The 12,549-nt window shown below is 38.3% G+C and overlaps 1 protein-coding gene across 1 annotated transcript in view; it reads right to left on the bottom strand.

Annotated features, from left to right (window-relative positions):
• LOC120532727 (cortexin-3) overlaps positions 1-10,990 on the bottom strand; it is a 95,434-nt gene extending 84,444 nt beyond the window's left edge. The window contains exon 1 of the mRNA XM_039759041.1: positions 10,928-10,990. The gene's annotated coding sequence lies outside the window, so the exon portion shown is untranslated. The remainder of the gene's footprint in view (positions 1-10,927) is intronic.
• Positions 10,991-12,549: the final 1,559 nt, after the last annotated feature.

Genomic DNA, 12,549 nt, shown 5'->3' with positions numbered 1-12,549 from the left:
AAACTCGCCTTTCTTACTAACTTATCCCAGTAGCTGTTGTTACATGCTAGAAACTGCTCTGGATAGGATGCCGGCTACATTGCAGGGTACAGTTAACCAAGTCATCCATTATCCTAATAAGTGTGTCATTTAATAGCAGGAAACCTAAGTATGTGGAGAAAAACAGCATGGACATAATAAAATTTATACGCCACACACCCACAATTATGGTTCCTGGATTCCAGAATGTTATTTCAAATTAATAGCACACGATCATTACTATTGTATCATCTTTTCTGTTGGCCCCATGAGAAATGATAACCAATCAAGTTAGAAAGGGTTCAAGATTCTTTCCAAATGTTTCAGCAGAGCTGAAGTGTGTTTTGATGCTGTGATGACTGCTTGTTAATGGTTCATATAAGGGAAGTACTGGAAGGCTGCTTAGAAATGCTTAAACCAGTAAGAAAACATTAATATGAAACCAAATAAATGAGTTTATAATACTTTGATTTCAGAAAATGAATGGGAAGCTGAGGACTAATTTGAAATGGTGGCAGTTGAAACAAATCACATATTGCTTAGTTTTCCCCCCACTTGCTGCTCTAATCTCAAGTACCTGAATCACAGCTCAGTAAGCGAACACATTGTGAGGATTGATGAGTGTAACATGAAAAGTTTTGATTTGTGGAACTGACACTAAATTTAAGTTTGCAAGGGATTTTGCAATTTCAAAATGCAAAACTAAAACAAGAGTGTCTTGGGGGTTTAAAATGTTTTTTTGACTGTGAAAAAAAGGATTATTGCTCCCTAAAGTGTCCTGTACCACTTCTGTATGTAATCTGTTGTTCACCAGTAAAGTCAATTCTGTTTTTTGCCAACATTCACATCACCACAGAGGAGCACAGTGCTATTTTTTAAAATGTGACTTTATTTGCACCACAAAAATACTAAAATGCACAATCATCCCATGAAAAACTCACTTAGCCCTTCTCCACTACAAATACCTAGCAACTACCCTTTCCCATTTGTTCCATCTAAATCTTTTGTTGTCTGAGCCATGGTGCTTAGAGCTGCTGCCTCATAGCTCAGATCACATATTTGGCCACAATAATCGGTCTGGCATAGTTGGTAGATATTTCGCTAGCCCTTTAGGAATACAGGCAGTCCCCGGGTTACGTATGAGATAGGGACTGTAGGTTTGTACCCAAGTTGAATTTCTTTGTAAGTCGGAACAGGTACATAAAATTAAAAAAATGCCATTGTTGACCGACTGTAACCAAGCACTCTGCCAATGAATGATGAAGTTTCACCTCTTTCTGACCTTATTATTTGTACTTTATTTTCAATGGTGATGGTTTTTCTCTTCTTTACTGTATCACCAGCACTTGCATCAGATTTGTGTTTCAGAGACATTGTTGAAGGGTGAAGACAAAAGATTACGATGAGCTGTTCTGCACAGCACTGGAAGGCACCAATCGTCAACACGTCTGATGTACTGACAAGAGACAACTTCCGGCTGTGTACGTAATAGTACAAGCAGGCTTACTATTGAGAATGAATGGGGGCATCGACGGGCGGTTCATCACCAGCCCACCTCACAGTCACCTCCACTACAGTATGCTGCCTGCAGCGTCCGTCCATTGAGAACGAACATGGTGCGGCCAAAGGCGGCCCCCATTCAATAGGCAGCCATCTGATGCAAACTACAATGCTACACCCCACCGTCCCGTTCACACTCAATGGCCTCTGTTCAGCCACAACTGGGTCACCGCTTGCAGCATTACCAGCCGCCCACAGAGAATGAATGGGACAGCCGTGTGTGGTGGGCAGTGAAACTGCTTGTTGCCAGGAGCCGCCCGAGGGATACTATACAACGCGGGCAGCAAAATTGCCCCCCACCAGCCGCCACTTGCAGTGTCCCCAGGCCGAAGATGGAGTGGCAGTTACTGAGGTGCATGCGTCACAGCTGCGGCCCGTTCATATGTTGTAGGTCAGATGTCTGTAACCTGGCGACTACCTTACTTAAAAGATCATTGCACCATTATTATCCACTTTAAACTTGTTCAGTTGTTCCTTCCCTATTGACCTCAATGCATCTTGTGGAATACGGTGAAGTTTGCAAATGTTTTAAAGATTTCACTGAATTTGAGGCAAAACAAATTCATCAGGGTTCACTCAATTATTACAAATCAACAGACATCTTTATAATGGGGTTACTTATGAAAGAGCAACAAATAGGCACAGGCTTGTCAGCAGTTGTATGAAGTATTACTGAAACTTTGACACAGACAGTGAAACTGGCACCTGTCCATGTCCAGTGTTCTCCCCAGAAATTTTTTCCAGCTGGGTGGCATGAAAAAATAGCCGGGTGGGGCCGGATGGAGAAAATTAAATGTGCACTCTCTTTATTAGTTAATTATTATTAATTATTTTCCAATGCTCAATATGACTTCCTTTTTTAAGGTTTGAAATGTATTGCCAGAATATTTTTATTAAATTTAAGAAGTATACAATTCAGGATCCTGCAACCCTAACAAATTTTAAAATAACAATTGTTATGATATAAACCAAGATGCACAAGTATTGTCGCTGTCTGGAAGAAAAGTGAAAACAATGAAAAAGGTATGGGAAACCTAATGAAGAAAAATTTTAAAATATTCTTCAAAGCCAACTTGCATATGCAGAAGGTGTCTTCAGTTAAATATTTCTTCTTCTTTTGTTCCTAGAGGCCCAGTTGTCTGGAGCTTTCCCATAATCAAAGTCCCCAGGATCTGGTCCCTCCAAGGAGATCAGCAGGAGTATATTCAGCGTGCTTTGATTCATGCAATTTCTCAAACATGTCTTGATCCTTTTAAGGGCAGAAAACCCCCTTTCACATCCAGCTGTGCTCACTGGGATCACCAGCCCAATATGAGCTAGTCTGAATAAATTTGGAAATGACTCTTTGAGCTCCGATGTCATTGCCATTTTTAGTAAAATCTGTTTTGGACTTTGTATAGTCGACTTCTGATCATTGTTGATTCAACTGTCTATTCTTTCCTGCTACTTTCATATTTTAAAATTGGAGGGCTACCATTTTTGGAGTAATGATCAAAAAGAATTTCAGCAGACTCACTTGAATCATGAGTTTCTGCATTGAAAACTTTGGAAAAGCTGGAAATTGGCATGTCATCTTGCATCTAGGTGCTTTACAACTGTCTCTAGGTATTGAGCATATATTGAAGTTTTGAATGACATCACTCTGTTTATAAACAATGTGGAGATATGACCATTCTTCTGCCAGACAATGATGAAGGCTTTGAAAATATCTCCCAGAGTCTTTCAACTCCATGATGGACAATTTTGTGGTGAGCAAAACTGGCTCAATTTTGGTAAGATTAATAAGTTGGACAATAAAGGTAATACGACTGAAAGCATCATCAGAGAGGAAACAAAATTGTATGTTTTAATACATCTGCTTAATCCTTCAGCTGTGATGTCATTTCATTCAGTGGCCTTTCTTTCCAGTGCAGCTATGACACTCATCATACACTGTCGTAGTGACTGTACTGCACAGTCATGAGACAGCCATCTAGTGTCACTGGCCATTTTCAGCTTAATCTGGGGAATGTTCAGACTATTTAGAATTTCCTTTAAACCAGCCATTCTAACTGAAGAATAGAAGAAATAGAACAGCTGCCTTAAGATATCGTTCAGTTTTGTTAAATAAGGTACAGCAGCTGCTGCTTTGGCAATTGCAAGGGCCAATCAGTGGTTTACACAGTGGGAGTTGACCAAGAGTCCAGATGTTTTATCTTTAAGCAGTTTTGCCACACCTTTCTGTTTCCCAATCATAACAGCCGCTCCATCTGACCCGAGTCCAACCAGATTAGCAGTTTTCAAGCCTAGATTGTCTATAGTCTCACTTAGTGTGTTGGTTATATTTTCCAATTTGCCATCAATCATATTCTGGGTTGATATAAAACTAATTCAGACCTCTTTAGTAACCCGACAAGCATATTTAATGTAAATAATTAATTGTTTTACAACCGAGATGTCTGTGGTTTCATCACACAGAATACTGAAAAACATTTCAGTGTGTATATTTTTCAGTATGTTAGACTTTATTTCTGATGCTAAGATATCCAGACGCTCTTGCATTATTCTTTCAGAGGTGTAATGTGCATTTTTACCAACATTAAAATGCTGTAAAAAGGAACAACCCATTTCTTTACAGTGTTTCAACAGCTTTTCAAACAACGTTGTATGTGGCAACTCATTTTTTGCCAACCAATGCATGGATCTTAAAGCTTCCACAAAAGGCATCTCTCTGTAATTTATTTAATACAGATACAGATCTTTCAATTTGACTGATTCCAGTTTGCTCTAGTACAAGCTTCCCTAAAAGGTCAGCAGAAGACTCAATGTGCGTTTTACTTTTTTCATGGTCCAGCAAGCTTTCTTTTCGAATTCTTGTGCATGGCACGTTTACCCAAGGTAACTCCCTCCTTGGAGTGTGTTTGTTTGAATATTTCATGTACAATGAGCACCACATACCATCTTCTTTGACCATTAGGAAGGCGGCCCCCACGTGATCCAGGGTGGGCTTTGACCCTCTTCCGGTCCCTCACGGCGTCCTGGCCGGGTCGTTGCCCCTATATATAGATTCTGTTTGCCCTACAACTGGCTTTACAGCTTTTCTTTTGCCATTGTATTTGTGGTCAAAGGTTCTGACCCATTCACAAATATTGATTAGTTACTATAAACTGGCAGAACACCTACAAATAGTCATGACACAGATGAAGGGCAACAATGTTGAAAGGAAGCAGATGCCGTGGCTTAACAACAGGACAATGAAACACCTCAGCAACAGAGGACAACATTTTCTATCTGGAGGTATTTTCTTGAGACAAAGATTAATAGGACTCATATGCCAGCAATACAGATATGATATCGCCTGTATCTTCTTACAAAAGCTAGTGGAGCAGCAAGCACAGGTGAGCCTATGTCCTCAGCCCTGGGTAATTCTTAATAGATAGCTGATGCCTCTTAGAGTTCACAAATATAGTAAAACTGCTAGGGAGTCTTCGGGTTGTTTTTTGTCCCAAAGACCACACACAGCTTATACAGTATATATATACTGTATATAAGTACATTTTTTTTTCATATTAGCTTCTTGAAGTGGCATAGTGTTATCAAGTAAACTGAAACGTATAAATACAAAAAAAAAAATAGAGATACTGTTTTTTATAGTACAAAAGGATAAGGGGCCTTGCTACAAATCTGCACAAACAGCCATTTTTCTTCCCTCCATAGTTTTCATCAGCTGATATTAAAAATAGATGCTATTCATTTCCAATCATAACACAATAGGATTTATGTAAACAAAATGCCAAAAGACTGAGAAAAATGCAGTTATGAATAGTACATTATGCCAGTGTAAAATCAATTTAATATTAAATGAGCATAGGTTTTGTACTTAACAGTGATTGTTTACTTTCGGGCAAAGAGTAAATACAATTGCCAGCAAAAAGCATTGCCTTCAGACAACCCCATCAAGCACAATACTGAACATTTTATACTACTATTAAGGAGTGCAGTTTTCTATAAGAAATATCACATCAGCTTATTTCTGATCCTGTCAGCTACCTATGTGCTCCCAATGGCTCTAAAAAGTAAATCTAAAGGTTTATAGTATAATCATTATTAGGGAGAGAAACTGGCTTCTAATTGGCTAGTGTAATTAGCAACAGTAGGTACTAATTGTATATGTAACAGGGTGCCCGGGTTAGGTAGGTTAGAGTAGTTCTTGGGACCCAGTTCAGTCTACTACCTTAACATTGTTGCAGTCTTTTAATATCTCAAATACAAAGTCATCAGTCAATTCAACAGGTGAATTAGTCTGTCCTGGGACTGAATCCTAGTCTAGACACTTACTGTGGATTTCTCTCCTTTTATAAGCACGTATTTCTTCTGATAATCTGGTTCAATTCATGCATCCCAAAAGGTGCACAGACTTGAGTGACCAAATTTTTATTAGAGTATATAAAGCATTTATGAATGTTAGATGGTAATAATTTAGTGTTTTTTAACTTGGTTTATAATATTTTCATCCTACATTTATTCTGCTTTTCCAGGTGTTCACGTTATTTAGTTTATTATCTACTAATGATACACGTTAGTGAGTTTGACGCTAGAGTAGTTGTAGTTTGTGCGCATTTAATGTTGTTGGTCCAGGTGTCTGCACAGTTTTGCTCAATGTTATTTGTCATTATTAGTATAAAAATAAGGGGAAAACTACACAGAAAAAGGCAAATCAGTAAGAAAAAAAGAGGGTTAGGCATATAAAGGTGCAGCAAAAATGACAATATTGCCAATAATTTTATAAATGTAAAACACACTTCTGTGCTTTTCTAAATTGAAAATTAGAAGAGAGGAGAGAAAAATTACCAGGTAATTAAATGAGAACAATTAGAAGTAATTTAATCTTAGTCTCACTTATTGTGAAACTGTTTGGAACAAATACCAGGTGCCTCATGCATAACGCCATGCGTAGAATTCACACTATAACAAGGTGTAAGCACAAAAGCGGAAATGTGCTTATGCACAAAAAAACCTAGATGCATAAATCTATGCATTCGCCAACTTCTACGTTCTTCTGCTCCATACATCTTGGTCAGCATGAAAAGTAACGCACGTGCCTGCTGTCCCGCCCTGTCTCCTCCCAGAATTGCGCCTCTTTGAATATACAAATCAACATAACTAGGCCTTAAGCTCAGCGTTCTGTGAAAAGACAATGGCAAAAGCACGGGGGGAAATAGAAGAATTTCAGTGAATACCAAATGTAGGTAAGGAAAACTGTGTGTTGGTTTAAACAGTGGTATAAACACCAAAAGGAAGTTGATCGAGTGACAGAGTGTCAGAGAAACTCAAAAGCTCAAGTTCACAAAGTCGCACAGTGCCCAAAATAAAAAAAAGTTATCAGATATCAAAGTCACCGTGAAAAGGCGAGTTGTAGCCCACCGTCTTACTGTCATATGAAAGCTTATTAAGGTACAAAGAAAAGAAAAAAAAATAGGGACACAGTGGGGAAAAATCATGAAATGTCAATTTTAATCTCTAAATTTACACTTTAATCATGTAGTTTATTTTGTAATTAAAGTAGATCATAAACGTCTTAAGATCATTTAATTTACTAGCTTCTCAAATCCCATCGAAACTAAAGTAGCATGTTACTGTAAATGCTTTGTTTTATATTTGTTCTTCTATATGCTCTATGTATGTGAATCATGTGCTTCTTAAACCGGCTTTCTCTTCCTCCGACAGGACACAATCCATTACATCAGCATTTCTCAACCTTTAAGTATTTGTGACCCGAGTTTTCATAACAGTTTTAATCGCGCCCCCTAACATTTTTTTGAAATGTAGATGCATATTTTATTATACCTACTTAACTTTTATCAACATTTATCTAACTCTATATTTATTGTTCTAGTATCAGAATGTAGTTTAAGTTAACTTGTTTTGGTTTCAACAGATGTTTTTCATATTTTTGATTCTTGTTTTCCTTTTTTTACATCTTCACACCCCCCTTTTTGTTACTTCACACCCCCCTAGAGGGGCCTGCCCCACAGGTTGAGAACCACTGCATTACATTCGTGATATTACAGCTCTCTGAATAATTAAAATACTGAGATGTACAGGGTGCGCACAAAGTCCGTATACCCCTATCTTTAGGAGCATTTACAGGAATAACCGTGACAATTTGGTTCCTGTGGACATCAGCCCAAGTCTTCCCGGTATTTCGAGGTGTGTTTCCCACATCCCGTCTGGTGCTGCCAACTGCTGCCGCTCAAGAAATCGCAACAACGTGGCGGTCGTTCTAAGACCAAGCGATGGGTGACACAAGTGTTTTCACAATCGAGGAGCGTTTGGTGGCCACTGTGTGGGTTCATGAGCGGCCTGTTACTGGGAAATGATCAAAAATGTCATGGATGACTTTATTGTGCATTTTGGGAATGCATCGCCGACAAAGGGGACGTTGTTGCAGTGGGAGAAGAAGGCTTTTGCAACGGGCAGCGTCCGAGATGAGCCGCAAAGTGGAAGACCATCCACAAGGCACGAAACGTGCGCAGATGTGGCAGAGCCTGTCCAACGATCCTCGATGAAATCCACTCATAAACGTGCTGCTGAGTCGGGAATAGCGGAATCAACAACGCGAAAACACATCAAGCAGGACTTGCAAATGAAATGTTGGCGTCCATTGCACGTTAACGAGTTATCAGATACCGACCCTGCCAGACGTCAGGAAGCTTGTGATCTGATGCTGCACTAATTTCCAACAAATGCTGAGAAGGAAAAGGTTATGTTCTCTGACGAGTGCGTGATTTATCGCAGCTCCCACAATCGAAACGTGTGTGTTTTTCTGGGGAAAAGAAAATCCACATTTCTTTAAAGAAATCGAGCATAACCCACCACACGTGATCATCTGAAACATGCGGTTCGTGCAGCATTCCAGAAAGTCACCCGGCAAATGTTGCAGAACATGAGCAGGAGAACCTGGCGGCGCATTCGGCTGTGCAGAGATCATGGAGGGACCTATACAGAGGTTTTGGATTCCTAAGACGTAACCTTTTACTTTCAAAATCCTCCAAAAGATAGGGGTATACGGACTTTGTGCACACCCTGTATACTTGATATCATTTTCATGATGATAGGAATTAAAGCATGTTATTAAACATGGGAACATGGTGGCGCAGCGATTGTTCATGCCTCACGCAGGATGCTTGTTGCGCCATGCACAACCTTCAATGAAATTTATTGCAGCAGTACTGTCTCTCTCAAATGTACTAACCCCCCAATTCCTGTCCTTCCTTTTCTTTCTCCAAATGCCCAATCACCACGCAGTCAACTCTGTAATAGACGTTAAGCCATCTGTAAGCTTAGAACACCAATTCTTCAAAACTTTTAAGGAACGTTGAAATATCTTCATAGTACATGTTTAATTATTCTATCCATCTATCCTTCTAGTATCGTGCCAACCCCAGCAAGAATACATCGGGAGGCAGGAACAATCCGTTAATGGAGCACCAGCTCCTTGCTAGTTCTACGACAATGAGTCGTCACATGTTTATTTATTAACAACATAGATTATTTAAATGAAGTTAAAGTTTTATCTGTATAATATATTTTGCTGCATTTCATCTTAAAAATGATATCATCATCATATGTAAATACGCGCTTTATAAAGTGGCTCAGGTTGTGCAAGATTATAACTATCGCAAGTTTACAGTGAGGTGATTGTACTTATAAGTACAAACAGTTCTACAAGGAGCACTTGATGGGCGTTTATAGTCCTTGGGATGAAACTGTTTCTGAACCACGAGGAAAGGCTCTGAAGCGTTTTCCGTATGAAAGCAGATCAGTAGACAGCATGGTTGAGGCAGTGTGTGCTTGATGCTGTATCCTGATCATTCGCTTTCCAATCAGCTGCTGAGCTGTGACTCCCCACTCAAATACAGTAATATAAATACACCTAGTGGTGCAGTGAGAGTAATATGGAAAAAGATAATCCACTGTGGCAACCCCTAATGGGAGCAGCTGAATGAAGAAGGTTCAGTGAAAGTAACAACTCTAAAGCAGCTATGGTATTTAGAATAGTTTGACCATTCTGTGGAAAATTATATTGTTACAGGTTAATTGCAATCAGATGCATTAAACTAATAAATATGCGGTTAATTTCTTGTATTTATAAAGCCGCGTCAGGGATGTGGATCTAAAAAAGAAAGGGAAACCACACAGGAACAGTAGCACAGTCTGCAAAACCAAGTGGAGAACTTGCGTACACCAGGGGATGAGCTACCGTGCAAATGTGTGTGGCTTTATGCCAAATTTAGGTTTTATACATCACGATTTGAATATGGAAACAGGCTTGCGCAACATTTTTGTGTGTACACACCATTTATACGTGATGCCCCAGGAGTCATAGAAGATCCCCAGGACTTTGTCTGACAGCCACTGCCTTAGAATAAAGACTTACAGATGACAGTGTGTCTTTACATATTAAGGCAGATAAAGTGTATGGATGCCAAAGAACTGTAGGGTTCCTATCGTTTTAAATTAAGGCAATAATTTAATTCTGCGAAGACTAAAATGATCAAACTTCAAACACTTGTTTTTAAACTTCAGTCGTTTCTTTAAGTTTATGGGATGTTCATTTTTAGCCACATGTTGAAAAAAATAATTAAACTTAAATTGAAGTATACATAGTACATCTCTCTAGTACTTGAAACTCATTTGCATGAGCAAGCACAGAGTGTCATTGTTTAGGTGGTAGACCACGTACTGTCTGACAGGGAGTGAAATGAATAAAAAGGAGGCGTTCTAATCCAAAAGTAAATTCAAAGCTGTGGTTCTCAAGTTCAGTCCCAGGGCTCATTGCAGGTTTTCATCCCATCCAGTTTCTGGTTTTAATTAGACTCCAATCTTAATTAAAAAAACTGTTAATTCCCAATTTATGTTCCTTTTTTGGTATCAAGCAAATAATTACAAACTGGATAGGGTAAATATTTACAGAATAAAGCAAGAATCTATTTAGATTGATATAAGAATTCATTATTTTTGTTTAATTTTTTTAATATTCTGATTATTTAAGCTACTATTTTACTAGCAAGTACATACTTGGGTAACAGTGAAATAGTTTCTTATTAACATTCAGTGTTTGCAATGGTGTCTGCTCAGCTCATCATTGTCAGTAGTCAAATACAATCAAACGTGCAAAGAACATCTAAGAAAAAGTGAACTAAAAAGAAAATGACAAAACAGAGTCAAACATTGAAACATATAGCAAAAACACTTGTTTCTTTTAAGTGTAAACCTCATAGTATCACAATTTTCTGAATGCAAAATAAGAATGAAAAGAACACTGGCTAGTTAAATAATGAGATTAATTAAATATAAAATAACTCACTGATTGCAGATTTTTGTCTCAACCAATTTTGCAGTCACAGGGGTCTCCACGACTGAACCTGAGAACCTGCTCTATAGCAACAGCCCTTAAAGCATAGGAAGGAAACACAGGAAGGTGCTGCCCTTTCCTGTTTAGAGTAACTGCCAACAGTGATCTTTCATGCTGTTTTATGAGCCATTTACAGTACAATACAGTAGATGGTAACCTCTCTCTTGTAATCTTGATTTTCAAATTATCATTCAGCAGGGTAGGTGTGTATATTCTTTCACTTCTATATTTTTCCAAAGGGATTGTTTTCACACATTTAAGCATTACTATAAAACTCTTACCATACACTTCAAATCGATTCAAATTCTACAAGATATTAACTATAAGAAAATTGAATTATATATTAAAAATGTCAATATGCATTAAAAAAAAACACATTTAGTCTATCCATGTGTTTTATTTTATTAGAATCGATGCTTTTTATTGTGCATAGCACATATTGCAGGGTAAATGCTTTATTAGAGAATGTAAAAGTGATTCTCAATCCTTAGCTAGTCTACTTCAGCAGGAGCTGAAAATAAAAAAAACGGATACAGCAACATGTTTATATGTATTAGTAAGGTTGCAGTTTAGGTCCTATATAAGTATGCCGTGGAAACTTGCCTATTTTATATAGACATCTTTGAGTATGTAATGATCAGAAACACATTACAATTTTTTATAACAGTATTCAGAGGTAGGGAGAGGTTGGGGACATGCATTGAAACAGTGTGTTGCTGCACTCACCACCTCAGGATCCCAGATTAGGACCCGAGTACAGCCATGCAACAGGTGACAACTCATCACAACACTGGTTTGAATGGAATGGAACAGTGTGAGATTTTTTTTATGGTGGCTGGAGTGCCAATCCTGCCACCATCCCCCAAGTTTCCCCTGCAAGTTGGAAGACCCACTTGCAGGGCTGGACGCAGGTTAATGTCATACCAAGAAATTGTAGGTTAAAAGCCTTGTTCAAGGGCCACACAGGGTGGAATCACACAGGCAATAATAATAATAATGTGCTTATCTTTTTAAATGAAGCAATGCTGAACTCAGAAAATCTTTCTTCTTTAGCTGTTCCTTGAATGGGAAGTGTGTCTTAAGGTTGAATTAGTCAGCAGGATAGGCTTCAAACATCATAATTATGACAGCTTCTGGAAGGTAATTTGGTTTGGTTTATGTGTGTGTAATGGCATTATTGTAGGTCACCCCTGATAGGAAGAGCTGGCAGAAATGTAGAGAAAATCTGCTTCAATACGCCTGTGATTAAAACTTTAACTAGATTTTGCCTAGCATATTTATGTTGTATGGTTTGGAAGGGTCAGCAATTGCAAAATATAACAGCTTCAGGTTCAGTTCAATTTAAATTACTGTCAATATAACTTACAGCACAATAAAAAATATTTGCTGTTCTTCCCATTTGTGAAGAAATATTAAAAAAATACAAGTGCAAGTTACAGTAAAGACACAGCAATGACAAAAAAACAATATATTTCAAAGTAAAAATAAATACCAGATGTTAATATGCAGCGTAAGTCACTAATTGTGGTGCCAGAGATTTGTGAAATGTTGCATGTTGTTTAGTAAATGCAGGT

Source organism: Polypterus senegalus, chromosome 7 (assembly GCF_016835505.1).
Source record: "Polypterus senegalus isolate Bchr_013 chromosome 7, ASM1683550v1, whole genome shotgun sequence".
Lineage (NCBI taxonomy): Eukaryota > Metazoa > Chordata > Cladistia > Polypteriformes > Polypteridae > Polypterus > Polypterus senegalus.
The sequence above is the reverse complement of the archived record's forward strand: the minus strand, read 5'-3'. Positions and strand labels throughout refer to the sequence as shown.